Below are 9329 nucleotides of genomic sequence, written 5' to 3'. Positions count from 1 at the left end.
TGCATGGACGCAGCTCTCTCTCCTCTGAGACTGATTCTGAGATGCATTCTCAACTACCTCACCTGGCACATTTTGGCCCAGTCGGAGGCAGAATTAGTTCAACACAGGACCCTCCTCCTTAGCCACCTAGAGTGCCTGGGACTCAGGGTCAATTTCGCCAAGAGCACAGTGTTCCCCAGCCAGCGAGTATTGTTCCTGGGAACAATTTTTGACTCCGTTTAAATGAGAGCTGTCACACCGGAACGGGCTCTGGCTATACGGAGACTGGCGGCCACCTTCAAGATCGGTACCATTCATCCTCTCAAAACGTTTCAGAGGATGTTGGGCCTCATGGCTGCAGCATCGCCAGCGCTACAGCTGGGTCTGCGTCATATGCGTCCCCTTCACAGTTCCATCCCATGCGTGGCATCACGGTCGCCTGCATGTCAGGGTGAATTATGCCTGTATAACAGCCCTGGGCCCCTGGAAGAACTCTCACTGGATGGAACAGGGCGTGGCCATGGGAATTGTTTGCAGGAGAAAAATTGTCATGACAGATGCCTTCAACTCAGGTTGGGGGCACTGTGCGAGGGCATACCGACTTTTGACCACTGGCCGAAGGTGGAGAAAGGCTTCCACATCAACTGCCTGGAGATGCTAACAGTGTGTCGGGCCTGTCAGGTCTTCCTACCAGCCCTAAAGGGACACCATGCGCTAATCCGATCAGACAACATGTAAGTTGTGTACTACATAAATCACCAAGGAGGCCTCTCCTTGAAGCATCTCTTCATTCTGGTAGAGTGCCTTCTGAAATGGGCTCAGCTCAAACTGTGCTCACTGAGAAAGGTGCATATACCAGGTAAATTGAATCAAGAAGCTGACATGTTATCAAGGAGCAATGTCCCCTCAGAGGAGTGGACGCTCCAGATGCTCCGTGGATGGTTCAGAGAATCTGGGAGATCTTCGGTGAGGCCGAGGCCTCTTCACCTCAGAAGACAACTCTCACTGCCCAATTTACTATTCTAAGACCAGGAAAGCATTGGCCCATGACTGGCCCAACTGCCTTCTTCATGCATTTCCCTCGATCGCTCTGATCCCACAGGTTATCAGGCGAATCAGGGAACAAAAACACAAGGTTCTCCTGGTGGCCCCTCTCTGGAAGAACCAGCTGTGGCTGTCAGAGCTGACTCAGCTGTTGGTAGTAGCCCCTTGGCCCATTCCTTTGAGACGAGATCTCAATATGGCACCCTTGGCCTGACCTGTGGGCCCTACATCTCTGGCCACTCGACAGGAGCCTTCAAGCCTTCCAGAGTGAGTTTTAAACACAATATCTGAGGCTAGAGCCCCATCTACGAGACGCCTCTATGCCCTTTAGTGGTCTATTTTCTCTGCTTGGTGTCTAAACTGCGGCAAGGACCCTTTGACTTCCGATCTGTCAGAGGTGTTGTCATTTCTGCAAGTGCTGCTGGATAAGGGATGCTCCCCATCCAATCTCAAGGTTTATGTAGCGGCTATAGCAACTGAAGAGGATGGAGATTTATCTCTGCTTTGCCCTGTTAGAGCTCTAAGAATTTACATTGAGCATTCCACCCCTTTTAGACCGTCGGAACATCTCTGCACCAAAGGGCATCCCATCATAAAGCAAAGACTCTCTAGATGGATAGTAGACCCTATCACGCTAGTGTACTCTTCCTTGGGCCTTTAATGTCCCATCGGAGTACAGGCCCATTCCATCAGAGACATCGCTTCATCTTGGGTGTGGTCCAGTGGTGGATATTTGTGAGGCCGCCGACCACATTCACTAGGTTTTACAACCTGGAAGTCCCAGCCTTGCAGGCCAGGGTCCTTTCCGCTTGAAGAGACACGCGCTGCGCAAACAGAGATTCTGACAGAGAGCCCTTGACTGTATCGCGCTCAAGCTCTCTGGTATTAGTTTACTTGTCAGCTATCAACCCCTGGGGTGACGAAGTTGCATAAGTACTCTAGAACAATTAACCAGGCCGGGTGTGACCTCAGGGAGTAAAGCCCATCTTAGCCTTGGGTTATTGTTAACTTCTCTATGGGCATTGCTCTGCTCTGCTGCCGAGCCATTGGTTTGTTTTTTATACACTGCATGAATTTGTGTGATACTTTTTAGTGAATGGATTCACTAAAAAATTCAATAAATCAAAATTATTACTGCTAACAAATAATAAGTCCCAGCAAATAATAGTCCTATGAAATATGAGATAATACCTATGAAACAAATTTTAAATATATCTAAATATATGTCTACATATAATGCAAGTATTGCCTATTCCACATATTATGTGATTTAGAAACACATAAGAAAGTGTCATATGAAATGAAATTAAGTCTTTTGGCTCTTTGTTGGATGTCAGATTTCTGACTAAGAACACAAACAACATGGTTGTTACGACTTAAATGTCACAAATGATCAAAATATCTGGAAATTTATATTCTAAAACATTTATAAAAAGATAAAAAACAATGTTAAAGCAACATGAGCTGATACAGACATTTTTGTTTATGAAGAAAAATAAAGAATATTTTTAATTATTGAATTATCCTATTTAAAACGTGCACGTGGTTATTGTACTACATTATGCAAAATCCAGCTGTATTTGATCTCATATATTTAAAGTATTATATAGTGTTACATCTCAAGGTGTAATTACTTTTATTTATTTTGTTATATTTCAGCATTATATAATACTTCTGCCTTCTTAGAAAATATTTATTATTGAAGAATTGTTGTGTTTTTTTCTCCCCCCCCCCCCCCTCCTCTCCCCTGAACTGAAGTTAACAAAGGACAAAGTTCTTACTGAAGTGGTCTGGAACTTCTTAAAGTTCATCCACTATTTCCTAATGTTGAGATCAGAAGGAAGGCGATGCAGAGACTGTGTTTTTCCATAGCTTAGCACTGCACAGCGTGTTGTTGTCTGTGGAGCATCTTTATGGTTTGATTTCTGCAAAGACCTGTTTGCCTCTCTCGTTATTTACACTACATGTGTGAATTGGTGGGCGGGGCTAAACAGGCAGTGATGTTGAAGCAGGCATTGGTCTTCTTCTGTGGAGGAGGTGTTTATCAACACTATAACATCATAAAGTGGCACATTCCACAAGCTTCAATATAAGCTGTTTTTAGACTAACAAGAAAGTTTTGAGTTCTAAAACATACATGAAGGTTTTATAGAACAAGGACCTGTCAAAAGATCAAAGGAATTTTGATTTCTCAGTTCATGACCATTTTTAATGTTCATGTTTTTTCCTGTTTTTGGCTAGAGAGGGAGTAAGGTATTACTTTTGTTGTCTATTTTGAACTTTGTTTTGTGAGTTTAGAAAGTACCCCTCCCTAAGTTAGAATTTTTATTTTGGCCTGGTTTCATTCATAAATGTCCTTGTTACCACCTCACTGTCCCTAGACTAGGGAGGCATGTAATAGTAATTGCATAGTCCTTCTTTGCCATGAAAATTAACTTAATCCCAAAAAAAACCTTTCCACTGCATTTCATTGCTGTCATTAAAGGACCTACTGAGATCATTTCAGTAATCATCTTGTTAACTCAGGTGAGAATGTTGACGAGCACAAGGCTGGAGATCATTATGTCAGGCTGATTGGGTTAGAATGGCAGACTTGACATGTTAAAAGGAGGGTGATGCTTGAAATCATTGTTCTTCCATTGTTAACCATGGTGACCTGCAAAGAAACGCGTGCAGCCATCATTGCGTTGCATAAAAATGGCTTCACAGGCAAGGATATTGTGGCTACTAAGATTGCACCTAAATCAACAATTTATAGGTTCATCAAGAACTTCAAGGAAAGAGGTTCAATTCTTGTAAAGAAGGCTTCAGGGCATCCAAGAAAGTCCAGCAAGCGACAGGATCGTCTCCTAAAGAGGATTCAGCTGCGGGATCGAAGTGCCACCAGTGCAGAGCTTGCTCAGGAATGGCAGCAGGCAGGTGTGAGCACATCTGCACGCACAGTGAGGCGAAGACTTTTGGAAGATGGCCTGGTGTCAAGAAGGGCAGCAAAGAAGCCAGTTCTCTCCAAAAAAAACATCAGGGACAGATTGATCTTCTGCAGAAAGTATAGTGAATGGACTTCTGAGTCATATTCTCCAATGAAGCCCCTTTCTGATTGTTTGGGGCATCTGGAAAAAGGCTTGTCCAGAGAAGAAAAGGTGAGCGCTACCATCAGTCCTGTGTCATGCCAACAGTAAAGCATCCTGACACCATTCATGTGTGGGGTTGCTTCTCATCCAAGGGAGTGGGCTCACTCACAATTCTGCCCAAAAACACAGCCATGAATAAAGAATGGTACCGAAACACCCTCCAACAGCAACTTCTTCCAACAACCCAACAACAGTTTGGTGAAGAACAATGCATTTTCCAGCACGATGGCGCACCGTGCCATAAGGCAAAAGTGATAACTAAGTGGCTCGGGGACCAGAATGTTGAAATTTTGGGTCCATGGCCTGGAAACTCCCCAGATCTTAATCCCATTGAGAACTTGTGGTCAATCCTCAAGAGGCAGGTGGACAAACAAAAACCCACTAATTCTGACAAACTCCAAGAAGTTATTATGAAAGAATGGGTTGCTATCAGTCAGGATTTGGCCCAGAAGTTGATTGAGAGCATGCCCAGTCGAATTGCAGATGTCCTGAAAAAGAAGGGCCAACACTGCAAATACTGACTCTTTGCATAAATGTCATGTAATTGTCGATAAAAGCCTTTGAAACGTATGAAGTGCTTGTAATTATATATCAGTACATCACATAAACAACTGAAACAAAGATCTAAAAGCAGTTTAGCAGCAAACTTATTGAAAACTAATATTTATGTGGGAAGTCGTGGCCTAATGGTTAGAGAGTCGGACTCCCAATCGAAGGGTTGTGAGTTCGAGTCTCGGGCCGGCAGGAATTGTGGGTGGGGGGAGTGCATGTACAGTTCTCTCTCCACCTTCAATACCATGACTTAGGTGCCCTTGAGCAAGGCACCGAGCCCCCAACTGCTCCCCGGGCGCCGCAGCATAAAATGGCTGCCCACTGCTCCGGGTGTGTGTTCACAGTGTGTGTGTGTGTGTTCACTGCTCTGTGTGTGTGCACTTCGGATGGGTTAAATGCAGAGCACGAATTCTGAGTATGGGTCACCATACTTGGCTGAATGTCACGTCACTTTCACTTTTTTTCACTTTCACTTTATGTAATTCTCAAAACTTTTGGCCACGACTGTACATAGAGGCAAACAAGAAAGTTAAGTGCAGCATCAAGGCAGGTAGAAGGAATTACATAAGAGATCCTGGCAACAGAAGCAGTAGCAGCAACACACTACGGCAACACACTAGGCCTGTACTCTAAGATCAAGAAACTTTCTGGAAAATTCACCAATCTAGAGAGACCAATAAAAGATGAAGATGGCAGAATGATACCAGATGAAGAAGAGTAAAAGTTTAAATGGGTGAAGTATTTTGAAGAGCTGCTGAAAAGGCCATCCTCCCATCCTCACCGTACATCCTCCATTGAAATACTAATTGACTGCAGTGCACCCAGGAAGCATGAAATTCGACATGCAATTAAGCAGTTAACCTGTTAGCCGGCACCCCCCATTATGGGACTCACAGCTGAAAGTGCCCTACCTAACTTAAAATTGTAACAGTTCCTTACTTCATTTTTTTACAAAAATAAATTTTTAGTCTTTGGAAAGAAGGCCCTGTGGGCTGTACTTTTGTTCAACCAGAGTTGATAATGCTCAAAAATATTAAAAGTTATAGACACTGAAGTGCCTTGATTTTTTTTTTTACCACACTGAATTTTTTTTTATTTGATATAAAAAAACATGAAATCAGTCCTGGAGCAATCTAGAAAAGTAATGGGTTGAAAATCACATGTCTCATGAGTTTCTATTTCAAATCTGAAGGAGATACCATGAAAAACATGGTATCTCCTTGTTCACCCCCCCCCCCCCCACAAATATACAAAATATTTACCTTTAACTGTACTGAAGGGTTCTACAAACTATTTTAGTCATTAAACATACCACTGCATATTTTTTTCAATTATAAAACACTAGACAGAAACTTAAACATCAAATAAGTGATTTATTTGAGCACTAGAAAAATACAATACGAATAATTTGCGTAAGAAAAATAAAAAAGATTTTACTTTGTATGCCAATTACAGAACATCCTGAGATTGCTAGAAATGCAGCATTTACAATGAAAATACATGCTGATGTGCTGATGGCCAGTTATAGAGATGGTAATCATATAAATGCACCATAAAGTCAATAAATCACTCTATTCATATATATGGCGTTCACATTGATAGCCATGATTACACAGTAATAGCGGGCTGATTTACACTCAAACAGATGGTAATCATGCAGAAACAGGCACTTTCAACATAAAACACACTCACACATATATAAAATGTTAAATGTTAAAAAATAAAAAAAAAGATGATCGCTAAGTTCCGCCTCCATCAGATGACAGGTGCGTCAGAGCGCACGTCACGAGCCGTCACGAGAGAGCACCAGAATTCAAATAAACAATCTTCCGCCTATCTTTCACTTTTTTTTTTTTTGGTGGATCATCTCATTCTGTTTGTAACACTGTACACTACAAAACCATGCCATTTTTTTATTACCAAGGCGCAGTTTCTGAGCGTGAGTTATTCCATAACGGACACAAACAGTGTCCGTTATGCTCCTGTAGCTCAAGTGGTAGAGCACTGCGTTGACAAGTGCAAGGTTGGGGGTTCGATTCCCCGGGAACACATGATAGGTAAAAAATTTATAGCCTGAATGCACTGTAAGTCGCTTTGGATAAAAGCGTCTGCTAAATGCATAAATTTAATTTAATTTAATTCAAACAATTCTGTCCCTGAAGAACTGAAATGTAAACAAAGGAAATATCATCCATATTACAACGTTATTACTTCATTGGATTAAACGTGCTCCATGAGATGTCGTTCAGTGGACCCTCACCTTTCTAACTAAACCAGGATTTACAGCTGTGGATGTGTTTATGACTCGTTATTACAACGAATCTGGTATGTACTGCGTTTTCATTCTTCATGTTTTGATGTGTACTGCTTACACAAATTTAGCAAATACATTTTTATAAGCTTTCCATTGAAAAACAGCAATCTGTCGTCGATGCTTGAGACTTAGATCTTTATAACGATATAGTTTGTCAAGATTAAATTTATCCTGTTTAATTTAATCTATTCATAAATATTGACACGGGCAGACAAGGCGAGTTGAGGACGCCAGCGTCTGGGTGCAGGCTAACAGCTTAAAGAATCCAGACAGTATGCCAGCAGAGGCACTGAAGACTGATGTAGAAGCCAGTGTGGAGCTGCTCCATCCCCTCTTCAGTAAGATCTGGGAAGAGGAAAAAGTGTCAACAGAGTGGAAGGAAGGATATCTCATTAAGGCGCCAATAAAAGGTGATCTGAGTTGTTGCTCAAATCACAGAGGAATAACACTTCTGTCAATCCCAGGAAAAGTGTTCAACCGGATCTTGCTAAACAGGATAAAATATGTAATAGACACAAGACCAACCAAACTTCAAGACCAACATGCTGGTTTTCGCAAGGGAAGGTCATGCACTGATCAGATCCCAACATTATGCATCATCTTGGAGCAGTCGTTGGAGTGAAACTCAAATATCTACATTAACTTCATTGACTACAAGAAGCCATTTGGTAGTGTGGATATACAGACCCTCTGGAAGCTACCGAGACACTATAAGATCACAAACATCTTACAGATGCAGACAACTCACAGATGCCTTTACAGTAAAAATGGGAGTGAGGCAAGGATGTTTATTATCACCCTTCCTGTTTCTACTGGTAATAGTCTGGGTCATGAAGACATCCACAGCCCAGAAGCAAAATGGCATCCAGTGGACACGATTGGATGACCTTGATTTTGCTGATGACCTGGTCCTTCTCTCTCACACCCAACAACAGATGCAGGAAAAGACAAACATTGTTGTGGATACTTCAGCAAGCTTGGGCCTCAACATCAATAGAGAGAAAAGCAATGTGTTAAAGATTAACACAACCAAGAAAACACCCATAACGCTGGGAAAGGAAGTGTTAGAGGAAGTGGATCCCTACCTTGACAGCATAATTGACAGGCATGGGGGAACAGATGCAGATGTGAGAATACAAATCAGAGTTTTCATTAACACCTGCCTCAGAAGGATCCTCAAAATCTGTTGGCCAAACTAGATCAGTAACGAGAAGCTGTGGCAACCAATGAAACAGCAACCAGTGGATGACATCCTTCAAAGATGTTGGAGGTGGATTAGACATACCCTTTGCAGGCCTGCAGACAGTACCACAAAGCAAGACCTGACCTGAAAACACCAAGGGAGGAGGAAAAGGGGCCGACCAAGAAAAACCTGGTGCTGTGAACTGGAACTTTTTCTTTAGCCATTCAGAGGTGGAATTGCTGTTGTGTTTTGGATCACTGTCTTGCTGCACAACCCAAGTTCGCTTCAGCTTGAGGTCCCAAACAGATGGCCGGACATTCTCCTTCAGGATTTTTTGGTAAACAGCAGAATTCATGGTTCCAGTGATCACAGCAAGTCTTCCAGGTCCTGAAATGCGGAGTTACTTTTATGCCAGACGTAATGGGACACACACCTTCCAAAAAGTTAAACTTTTGTCTCGTCAGTCCACAGAGTATTTTCCCAAAAGTCATGGGGATCATCAAGATGTTTTCTGGCAAAACTGAGACAAGCCTTTATGTTCTTTTTGCTCAGCACTGGTTTTCGTCTTGGAACTCTGCCATGCAGACCATTTTTGCCCAGTCTCTTTCTTATGGTGGAGTCATGAACACTGACTTTAACTGAGGTAAGTGAGGCCTGCATTTCTTTGGATGATGTTGTGGGGTCTTTTGTGACCTCTTGGATGAGTCGTCCCTGTGCTCTTGGGGTCATTTTGGTCAGCCGGCCAATCCTGGGAAGGTTCTCCACTGTTCCATGTTTTTCACTGTTCCATCATGGATCTCGGCATGATGTCTAGCTTTTGAGGATCTTTTGGTCTACTTCACTTTGTCAGGCAGGTTCTATTTAAGAGATTTCTTGATTGCGAACAGATGTGGCATTAATCAGGCCTAGGTGTGGCTAGAGAAATTGAACTCAGGTGTGATAAACCACAGTTTTAACAGGGGGGCAAAAACTTCTTCACACAGGGCCATGTAGTTTTGGATTTTGTTTTCCCTTAATAATAAAAACCTTAAAAACCTTAAAAAAAACTGCATGTTGTGTTCACGTGTGTTAGCTTTGACTAATATTTAAATTTGTATGATGATCTGAAACATTAAAGTGTCACAAA

The 9329-nt window shown here is 42.3% G+C and overlaps 1 pseudogene; it reads left to right on the top strand.

The window, feature by feature from the left end:
- The first annotated feature begins 222 nt into the window (after window positions 1-222).
- LOC109071946 lies at window positions 223-8423 on the top strand (annotated as a pseudogene).
- The last annotated feature ends 906 nt before the right edge of the window (window positions 8424-9329 follow it).

This window comes from Cyprinus carpio, chromosome A23 (assembly GCF_018340385.1).
Source record: "Cyprinus carpio isolate SPL01 chromosome A23, ASM1834038v1, whole genome shotgun sequence".
Taxonomy (NCBI): Eukaryota; Metazoa; Chordata; class Actinopteri; order Cypriniformes; family Cyprinidae; genus Cyprinus; species Cyprinus carpio.
Note: the sequence above shows the minus strand (reverse complement) of the source record. Positions and strands in the feature narration are given on the sequence as shown.